The sequence below is a fragment of the Oculina patagonica genome, chromosome 2 (genome assembly GCF_052425735.1).
Source record: "Oculina patagonica isolate OP01 chromosome 2, crgOcupat, whole genome shotgun sequence".
Taxonomy (NCBI): domain Eukaryota; kingdom Metazoa; phylum Cnidaria; class Anthozoa; order Scleractinia; family Oculinidae; genus Oculina; species Oculina patagonica.
The window spans coordinates 18,939,956-18,951,349 of record NC_135759.1 but is presented as its reverse complement, the minus strand read 5'-3'; the positions used below and the strand labels follow the sequence as shown (position 1 = coordinate 18,951,349).

The 11,394-nt window shown below is 36.4% G+C and overlaps 1 long non-coding RNA gene across 1 annotated transcript; it reads right to left on the bottom strand.

Annotated features, from left to right (window-relative positions):
* Positions 1-7,056: 7,056 nt before the first annotated feature.
* LOC144641819 (uncharacterized) lies at positions 7,057-10,619 on the bottom strand. The gene is made up of 3 exons (XR_013568632.1): positions 10,142-10,619; positions 8,704-8,785; positions 7,057-7,588 (listed from the first exon to the last, which is right to left on the bottom strand). It is a non-coding gene; the product is annotated as an uncharacterized LOC144641819 (long non-coding RNA).
* Positions 10,620-11,394: the final 775 nt, after the last annotated feature.

The window sequence follows — 11,394 nt, the reverse complement described above, 5'->3', positions numbered from 1 at the left end:
TCCAAGTGTTCTTTAGTGCATTTCTCAAGTGTTCCGCGAACGCAACTCTGTACGTTACCACAAGGGATCCCAGCTGCTTCTTCTGCCTTTTCCTTGCGTTTACTGTGCGTTTTCCGCTCCGTTACAACGTGTGGTAGAGCGGTTTTCATTTAAGTGTCGTAAAACCAAAACCAAAGTAATCACTCTGATCAATCATAAAAGACAGCGACAATCCAGTGAGCCAATCAGAACTCGAAGCAAATACATATTGCTGGCGCGAAGCGCGGAAAAAGGTGAGCAAGCGACTCATATATGATTGGTTTTAGTTTTTCTTCTGATAAGTCGAGAAAGTGGCGCAAGTTTTTTAAACCAATCACTTAGCGTATTAATGCAAAATCAAAGCAAATGCGAATTAATTTCGACACTCAAGTGAAAGCCGCTCTACCGTACCGTAATTCCCGATTCCCTCTATGGCGCGCGCCTGCAGGGAATCACGGCAGTTGTATTCATCGTTGCTAAGTCTCACGCATGGTTTGATGCATACAACTACCATGATTCCCTGCATTCGCGCGCCAAAGAGGGAATCGGGCATTCTGTGCGTTACCGCAAATTCCACGCGGACATGATCCGTTACACCGTGCATCCCCCCATTCATTTCCCGGGCAATCCTCTCTACACAGGTCAGTGCGATCTCATATGAGTTACCTTCACTGTAGGTTCTGTCATGAGTTTTCTTGTCTGTTACACCATTCATTCCCTGTGCGCTCTCTTATGCATTTTCTCGTGCGTCCCCTCTCCCCACGCGTTCCCAGTGTATACCAGTGCGTTTCTATGCTTTTTTGTGCGTTCTATCATGCATTTTTTCCGTGCGTTCCAATATATACCGCCAATAGCCCCAGAGGTTTCTCGCGCAGTCGATGTCGGGTCTCCCAAGTGTCTGTTAAGCCGTGCGTTCCTGGTGCATTCCCTCGTCCTTGTTCTCGTGTGTTCCCTGTGGGTTTCACATGCATTCGCCGTGCGTTTGTTTGTCTTTTCAGTACATACTGGGTTCCGTCATTGGATCTTGGTGGGTCCCCCTACATTCCGTGCGCATTCGATGTGGGATCCCCCGTGCGTTTTTTCGTCCGTTACATCGTGTGTTCGCTAAGCCGAGTTCCTTTGTGCGCTGTCTCATGCGTCCCCCTATGTGCTCCCTATGCATTTCCTGTGCGTTCGCCCAAGCGTCTCCCCATTGGGTTACCTCTACACCCTGAGTTCCCTGTGCATTTCCACGCGCTCTAAGCGCTTCCCGTGCGTTACCCCGGCCATGGGTTCCCGTTGGCTGAAACTCTTTCGGTTTTGGAAACTTGAGTCACACAATAAGTCACGTAACATACACGATTGATGGTTATAGGAAAAGGATAATGGCGTTAAATTTCCTCAATATAGCTTAACAAGGCGTCTAAAACTTGCTACTCTGGTTTACTTTAAACTCAAAATAATAGTTGTATGAGACTAGTCTCATACAACTTAAAGCGTCCGACCGGTGTGCAGGAGGCCATAGATTGTATTCCTTATTGGAGATCTGAATAATAAAAAAAACACAGTGTTTTATCATCCACAAGATAAATTTGCAGTCACAAAAACAACTAAACAAAAGAAATGTTATTTATCACGTGCGATCGATGGTTTTCTTTTTTTACGTTTCCCGATTCGCTGGTCCAAAAAGCGTGCAAACAAAATCCGTGGCTAAACCTGTGACGTATTTGTCAGCGATTGGTTCCAGTTTCTAATCGTATTCACGACAAACTGTGAAGCTTTTCTCAAACCACGCTGGCCGTGGATGTGTGAAGACCTGTTGTCCTGCTGAAGTTTGGTTGCTGCCCTTGAAGAAGACGCTTGAGGTACGAAGAAGAACTTGAGGAGGAAGTCTTTACGCTATTCAAACCGAAGGTGAGCACTTCTTTTGGGAAATGTTACTATAAATTTGGTCCAGAAAGCTAGCTAAGAACTATTAGAATGTTACTCTAGTGAGTTAACACGTGCGCTCGCACATTGTTCGCTTTGAGTGTCTAGATCTCTTCATGTCGAAACTTCGACAGCAAAGCAGTATGTTCGTACGTTTCGGCGTTTGCAAAAAAAAGGCGCTTTCAAGAACAACACATGCACTGGTGTGAATCAATGCTGCGTAATGTTTACTGAGAAATTACGAACATTATAGTTGTCTTAACTTCTGAAACAAATGCTGAAATGAATATTCTAGTAGGTTTGGAAAATGCGCGTGTCAAAATTTAAGACGTACGAAACGTTTCACTGTTGAAAATTGATAACGGCGTGTTCAGTTTATCGTGATAATATGCAACTGATATTAGTTTTTCTACATACTAAGGCTTTCAGTCTCCGTTTCAGCTACATATCGCCGCCATAAGTTCTTCCTTTTTCCTTTTTGGAACTGTATTTCGGGATTTTTGTTTAGTACCAGGAAGTTTGGCCTTTAAAGTGTTTAAGTTTGCGAATTTCGTGAGACTGCGCTCTAAGCCAGTCGCGCAATTGCATTTCGCGTCAAATACCGCCAATGATTTAAGCATTATGTTAGTTCTGAAGATCAAACAAATCGCTCATCGTTTAATTTTCATTTTATTTCCAGGAAAACTGACTTCTTGGAGATCAAAGAAGAGCAAAGAATCTGACGAAGTGGACAAAGTGGAATTACTAAATTAGGATGAAGGAACTTCAAAGATAAGAACCGTTTAAATCTACAGTAGCAAAAATGTTGGCTGATAAAATATCTAAATTTATAAGGGAATTCACTGTCGGCTTTAGCTCGGACTTATTGATTGTCAGCATTTTAGTCGGGAAACACCAGGGGGGGCAGGAAATTGGCACAAAGTACTTTTAAAGCAGTTAATATCAGCCAACATTTTTTTGGATTAGCCTACAAACTTTACAGACTATTTAACATGATCACAAACCTTGAGAGATCATTGTATTATGCCGAACGCTGGTAATTGCATTTGTTTACCTCAAAAAATTAAAATCGATATCGTCTTGATTTAAATTGGCAATTTATTTAACAAGTCAAAAAGACTAAAAGACATGTTTTCGATTCTGTATAGTCGTGTCGATCGCTCAAGGTCTTGTTTTATGTATGCATACACAGAATGTCACAACAGCACCACTATCACGTTTGTTATGGTTACAACTTCCGTTGACGAAGCTAAAAGGTGGAAATTTTTTAAGGTGGCACAGTGAGACAAACGAGAAATCGAGAGAAAAATTGTAACAGAGTAAACAAACAAATTAACTAAGAAGCCGAAATAAAAAGTACTTTCAACTTAACCAAAACAGAATTATTATATGGCAAGCAATAATTGTTTTTTTTTTTCTTTTGGCTGTATTTGTAAGGATTTTTTTGTACGGACTGTTATATCCTGAGCTTTAAACATCAAGGCACACAATAAAATAAAATAAAATAAAAGAAGAGAGAGGGATCGACAAGCTTTTTTTAACGCTCACTTGCGATCAACAGTAACCGAGACAATGATTGAAAATTGTTCTTAACCAAACAAATCGCCATTTTTCTTTGCACATTTTTCTCAAACATACAAAGAATTGAACCGGTTTTGAATTAGTTTCTCTAAATATTGTGCTCCGTAAGAAATACATATCGCAAGCTAAAGAATGTTGTTTTGATGCAAAACAATATCGTATCTAGTGCGCGTGTTTTCTAAGTGGCAAAACGCGTTCGAAGTCACAACATTTACTATTTATATATTATTATATCAGTTACAATTCTGATACAATTCACATTTTATCCAAGACAAACGACGAAAAATTTGAGAGAAAATGTAGAGTTTTACTGAACCTATCTTACTATGGACTTAAAAATTTGAAATGAATTCGAAGTTTTTTAAAAAATCCGCTTGTAAAATTTTGAAATGCAAATTTGATAGTGTGGTCGTACGTCGAAGGAAGAAGTTCCTTTTAGGTTGTCTTGATTAAATGCATTTGAGATAAGTTTCAAAATGGTTTAAAACTTCTTACGCCGACATGGTTGAATTTTTTGCAAACTATAATTCAATCGACTGTGCATCATTAGTTGTGAGTAAAAAGTTTTTGAATGTGTTTCAAATTTATATTAAGCTTTCACAGCAATAAAAATACTCGGATGTTGATTTAAACATTTGGACTATCTGCGAAAATTTTGGAACTTTTCGGATCGGCTTTTTGACTTTGAAAAGACAAAGAAGTTACTGAAAACTGTAGTCATCTTTTTGAGAAATCGGAGACAAGTTTCGACAGCAATCTACAATGAAATAATTTACTATGATTGAGGGCTGTAAAAAAACAAGATAAAACTAACTGGGTAAATTCGCTTCTTTTCTGCACTGTTTATTTCAGTTTTTGTAAAAGCACATTTCCGTTTATCGATTATTACAAGAAAAATTGCTTGTCATATAAATTAAAATGATTGTTTGCTCGCAACCAACATCAAGCATTCTATTTTTATAATTATTGTACTGCCATATAATTAAACCTCCAATCAAATATTGCTTACAATAACTGTACCTAGAAATAATTTTGATAGATAGTTTTTCACAGTGCTACCTTAAATAGATTCACACGTTTGCCTCGTCAGCGAATCGAGTTAAGTTGGCAAGAGAACAGTGGCTTTTTGAAAATGAATGTAGAGAACAGATTCAAATCAAATCCCTTCGATCAAATTATTCACGTTATAACTGAAATATTTTGAAGAGCAAAGGGCTGTAGTTGTTGATACAAATTTGAATTGTTGGAAATAGAAATACCTATTTGCCTGCGTTCTCTTGTCGGCTTGGGATCTTTGTATATAAAGCCTGATGTCTGGTTCTAAGAATATTGTGTTTGAAAAAGTATGGATTTTAAGTTATGAAGACCAGTTATACAGACCACAAAATAGGGCATTGTTTGGTTATTTTGTTTGGCATTTTTGTGGGGTGATTTCAAAACAAATAGCAGCACAGGTAAAATGTTATGTCGTCTTAGGAGAAAGAAAAAGCAGTGATTTAGTAGGTTTTGTTTCCTCAAATTTTAAATTGCCATTACTTTCTGGTACTTTGATCACTTTGTCTCTGGAAAATAAAATTAATAGCTCTGTTCAAGCAATTTTTTTTCAAATTTTATTAACAATCTTCTAAAGGAATTTTTTTTTCCTGGCACAACTCTTTCTACCAAAAGACAAATACACGGGACAGGAGAACGTTAAAAATATTGACTGATAAAAAAAAGCTGTGTTCAAACTTAGTTTTTGTGAATTGGAATTCTGTTGATAATATTTTTTTTTATTATTTGTAAAATTTCCGTCTACAAAAACAAAAATTTAAACGGAAGTGAGAACGTTAAAAATTTTGTCTGATTAAAAAAAATCAACAGCTTTGTTCAAACTATTATTTTCGGTGACTGAATCTATGCTCTTGAAAGAAACATTTTCTTTTGTTTGTACATTCTCTATCTACCAAAAGAAAAATTCGCAGGAAAACTAATTAAAGGATCGATTTTCTTACAATAAGCAACGATTTAATTTTAAAATCTTTTCTAGTTGGTACAGATTTGGTAAAAAAAAAAAAGAAAACGCCTTCCAATTCTTATCTTAATATTGTTTACATTACTGTGGTCTGTATAACGATTTCATTTAATTTCGTGTTAAGGGTGGGAATGAAGTCGAAGTAACATTTCTGTTTTTTAGAACCAGACGAAGGGTTTTATTGCGTTCTTGTTGTTTATATTTATCGTTAGTTGAAAAAGATCTTTTTCTGCCGTCACTCGATGTAACACAGGACAAAACGATAATAGGAAATGCAATTGAATAAAGAACGTCGGGCCAAGCAATTAGATTGTCATATTTCTTAGCTCTTGTAGCTAAACCAAAACTTCAAGTACGTGCTCCAACACTAGTTTTTGTTATTGACAACAAATTGCTCAGAACACGTATTTTAGGATTTTATAGATATTTCTGGAGTTAAACAATCCAATTGTCATGTCTCTTAGCTCTTGTGGCTAAACCAAAATTTCAAGTATGTGCTCCTGCAGCAATCTTTCAACCAATTTTCGTTACTGATGACAACAAATTGCTAAGAACGTTCATTTTAAGTTTTGATTTTCTGAAGCCAAACAATTCAATTGTTATATCTCTTATCTCTTGTGGCTAAACCAAATTTAAAGCAGTGCTCCAACAATGTTTTAGCCAGTTTTAATATTGAAAAATGTAGAGAGATTTAAGATAGAATAAGATAATATTTTTCTACGCGTTTTTTTGTTTGTTTGATTTGTCCTGTGTTACGATTGTTGGCGGCGGAGAGAGACTTTTCACTAAGGGTAACATGGCAAGTTTTAGCCACTTTCTAAGACTCGAAAGTCGATTGGAAATGTCCAAAAAAGACAGAACTTATTAATACGCGCTTTTGGCCATGTAATCAAATTTTTCACAGTGCGGACTGTAGCTTGCCATGTTGCCCATCAATAAGTAACATGTATACACCATCTCGTGCAAAAAATAAGTCCAAAACGTTTCGAAGAGGGTTGGTTAAATTCGGTTTAAAAATTCTTTAAAGACGAAAGTTGGAAAAAAATTTTCGAGAATTTGAAGTTTAGAACGAAATTGGCTTTTTATTTTACAACAATTTTTTGCACGAGGTGTTGTTTACACGTTTTTTGGCGGAAAATTTCAAGTGAAGCCGTTTTGAATTTTTTTGTCGAAAATGTTGTCAGGGGAAACGCTGTGCAAATTTTTTCAAATTTTCCCGCCAAAAGACTTAATATATATAGGGAAGATTTTTTCTTCACACTTTGTTAATTATTTAATTGAAATCAATTAACTAATTAAGTTATTGCTTTAAAGTGAATAAAGATAATTAAAACGAGAAACACTTGTATGCAAGTTACTTGTTCAAATATTTTATTAAAGATAAGAAAATACAAAACAAAGAAGACTGTTGACTTTATTGAATACAATATTTTAAAGGATCAAAGACAAAATACACATTGTGAACTCAATTTATTGACAATGTTTATAAAAAAGTACAATGACATGAAAATAAATTAAGATTTCAATAAAAAAAAAATTGGCGCATGCGTATTTTGGGCGCCCGTATTTTTCTAAGTCTTTTGGCGGGAAAATTAAACATTTTCAAACAGATGTTAAAAAGAAGTAATTATTTAAAACAAACTGGCACATGAGTATTTTGAGCGCTCTTATTTTTTCTAAGTCTTTTGGCGGGAAAATGAAAACCATTTAAATGGCTGTCAACACAGACGCGCCAGTGCCAAAAATTGTCATTACAAAACTAAGAAAAATTGTTCTTCCAGTAGTCAATTCACTAAAGTTCTGATTCAACTAAGAATTTGAAATAATAATTACGCTTGTTTTAGAAATTTTCTTTCTTCCAGTACAGTCAATTGACCTGAGCTTGAGCTTAACCTTAGCGAGTGGCCATGGTTTTCCAAAACATCAAAATCTGCGATTCTTTCCGAAAATCTTAAAATTAAATTTCGTTAACTTTGTCTTCTACCTTTGATTGATAAGGCTTGGCTTAGCTTGGCTTGAATGGTTTATATCTTCCTTGATTAATTCTGTCTTGAAGCTTCCCGCAACCTGCATGAAGATAAGAAATAAAAAAATAAATCAATAAATTGTGTCATACAAAAAGCATATCAGTAACAGTTATAGATTTTTAAGCCCTCAACTCGTCGAAGAGAAGACGCTTGAAATGCCAAGCAACGACCGCAAAAACATTTTAAACGTTGTACTCAACTTCAAAAGCAACACATCAAATTCAGTCGAACTCGCTCGATTTTAATGTTTGTTGTTAACAGCTAAGCGCATCATTAATGTTTACTCCAAACAACAGCTAGCAGCTGAAAAGACACTGAAAGCGGTTTCCATTCGATCGTTTGCGATAAATCGCTCGGAAATTTGAGTAAATTAGAAAAATAGAGAAGCGCATAAACCTATTTTTTTAAATTTTCGTCAAATGGCCTACGTTTAATCGCTTTAATTTGTAACATATTACTAAAGGAGAGTTTTGTTGTCCGAAAAGTTCAGCGACCAAAATCAAACAACTCTGGCGAACACAAACAATCTTATGGAAACCAGCCTGAAGTGAATACAAGATTTTTACCAAGTTTTTCTCTGAGAAAAATAACGGCATCTTGGCTTTGTAATGCAAAATTTGGTATCCAGGTTCCTCTATGAATACTAAAATTTCCTGGCTTATTTTTCACATGACCAAACCTTTGTGACATTTCAATATGAAGGAATATTTTTGTTTTGTTTTGTTTTGCAAAGTTTTATGCGTCGGCGGCACTACATGTTAATTGTATGGCCCGGTTCTGAAAGTTTGATTATGGTAATCCAGGATTTACTTCATTTAAATTCTGTATTTTAAATCACCAATAACAATTGGATAACTATTTCCTTCATTTTTCACTCTGCTTAATTTAGTTGTGCAAAACCTTCAAGTAAACGGACAAGACCTTGGTCAATTTTTGTCCTGGACTACGTCCCCCCTCGGCGGCGTCCGTCCCCTCGGACGGTTGTCCTCCCTTCCCTCTCCTCTCTCTCCCCTCCTTTCGTTTGTGCTGTTTTTCCCCTTGCCCTCCCTCCCTCCCCTCTCTGCTCCCTCGGCGCGCTTGCCATATAATTACCGTTAATCTGCTATCGAGCAACCTGCGACTTGCAGCTTACTGTGTTTAAAGTACTCTACTAACCTGATTAGCAAACGTCATAGTAAAGTTGTCTTCCTGTCCATTCTTGATTTCCTACTTTTCCCATTCTCTGCTTGAATTTTTCCTGGAAAGAAATAAGAGTTATGTAAATAACTGCGTGATAACGTGTTTATCTGAAATGTTGCATATCAACACAAACAGGAACCGGAAGTAAAAATGTCTAGCTTGAAGGGCACCAAAAATGACTTACTTTCAATCTTTCTTATAAAAGAAACCAATAGTGAAAGCACTTTAGAAAAGTCGTTTATCAAAAGCTACAAAGAACAAAAGCTCTCCTTGACATTTCAGACCATTTTTTTCTATTGCTCACTTCGAAAAAAAGTGATGGCCTGGGCCGAGAGTATGCGCGCGAGCGTTTGTGGGATTAATAATAATAATAATAATAATAATAATAATAATAATAATAATAAAAAAAAAAAAAAAAAAAAAAAGAGAATGTTTATCCAGGGTAACCCTTCAGTACATGCGTACTGTTATTAACAGAGTCCTGCTAATTAAAAATTTAAAAAGTATTAAATAAACTATTAAATAAAATTACTAAATTTATAAAAAAAAACGATCGCGAGATGAAGCTCTGAGAGAAAAACTGAATGAGATGGTGATTTCAGGGTTATAATAAGTCAAGGAAAGACAAAGAAACCAGTTAGAGGACGGAAAGACTACACTAAACATGTAAAACAAATTGGAGCAATTCTTTCTGCGAGACAGCTGCAGAGAATGTCATCTGGTCCATTATCACCTCTCGACTTGATACAGTCAAATCGGGTGATGTTTCCGAAGATTTTTCAACGCATTGTTACAATATTGTTTGCCAATTTGCTTGATCATCATACAACTGAAATTCAACATTTCCCACCACAACATTGCAAAGTTGCACGAAAGAGAACATTTGGTTTGACTGTTATTTACGCTGCAATCAGCATTCCCCTTAGCATTCCGTTTCGCCACACTTATTTGTCCCCCCCCCCCCTCCCCTAAATAATCCCATTAGCATTCGCGTCGATACTCTCGGCCCATGCCAACACTCTTTTTCGAAGTGAGCTATTGCTATGCGTTTATCTAATTAACTTTCAAATTTAACGACAGCATCTCAAAAGAAGTTCTGGGTGAAGAATAGGTTTTGTATTTGTTCAGAGTTGTTCAGTTTTAACAATAGACTTGCCAAGTCGGCAGAACTGGTTTAGGGTTTTGAAGTATTTTTTTGAAGTAGGTTTTTAGTATTTTCCAAGTTTGCTGTTTGCAATCTAACAGTCGTAACCTCCCTTGTCATTTTTGGTTTATAAATACTTCCCACGTGATTTTCAATCTTTAAAAGTTTTCTCAGTAAAGGCTATTTTGAGCATCAAAAATGACTTCAATATCGTTACATATTTCCTTTAACACCTCGCTCGCAAAGGTGACAAATGCCACAAACACTAACCTGTGGTTTGATGAGCACTTTTATCCTAAAGCTACTGTGTGTCTGTCTGTCCATGTGAATCACGAGACTGTCTCCAGCACTATGACATCCTGTGACCAGTATTGCCCTTTACTGTGTGTCTGTCTGTCCATGTGAATCACGAGACTGTCTCCAGCACTATGACATCCTGTGACCAGTATTGCCCTTTACTGTGTGTCTGTCTGTCCATGTGAATCACGAGACTGTCTCCAGCACTATGACATCCTGTGACCAGTATTGCCCTTTACTGTGTGTCTGTCTGTCCATGTGAATCACGAGACTGTCTCCAGCACTATGACATCCTGTGACCAGTATTGCCCTTTACTGTGTGTCTGTCTGTCCATGTGAATCACGAGACTGTCTCCAGCACTATGACATCCTGTGACCAGTATTGCCCTTTACTGTGTGTCTGTCTGTCCATGTGAATCACGAGACTGTCTCCAGCACTATGACATCCTGTGACCAGTATTGCCCTTTATGGAGAAAAAAAAAACACTTTAAGTCTCGGGGAACGTAGGCATGGCAAATACTAGTTATTACAATCAAGCTTCTACCTCTAATTACATTTTGATTTTATTCTAGCTAGGCCAATAATTGTTACAAGGGAGAAAGCAGAAAAAAAACTCGCCTCCTACCCCCTTACCCCCTCCCTCAGCCACCATGACCACTGCAACCCAGGAGCAGAGAACAGTTATGAAGGATATGCTAAAGGTGCATATAAACATTATGTATAAAACGTAAGCCGAAATCTGAGAACTTTCCCGCAAGTACTCGGCATTTCTTAATATTTTTTTAACAGAACATACCCCTAACTTAACAAAGAGAACGTTGTTGATTTTTACCAACATTTGTTTCACGCCAAAGAAAAGTTACTCCCGGCGTACAAAGGGACGAATGATCCCTAGGGAAAGGTTCTGAAGGTTGTTCCGATCTTTAGGATTGCAAGACTCATCAAAGCCAGCACTAAGCTCTGGTTACTGTAATTTGAAGCGACTGACTAACCAAAAAAAAAAAAAAAAAAAAAAAAAAAAAAAAAAAAATTTTTTCTTTTTTTTTTTTTTTTTTTTTTTTTTAAAAAAAAAAAAAAAAAAAAAAAAAAAAAAAAAAAACTTTTTTTTTTTTTTTTTTCTTTTTTTTTTTTTTTTTTTTTTTTTTTTTTTTTTTTTTTTTTTTTTTTTTTTTTTTTTTCCCCCCCCCCCCCCCCCTTTCCTCTTTTCCCTTCCCCCCCCCCCCCC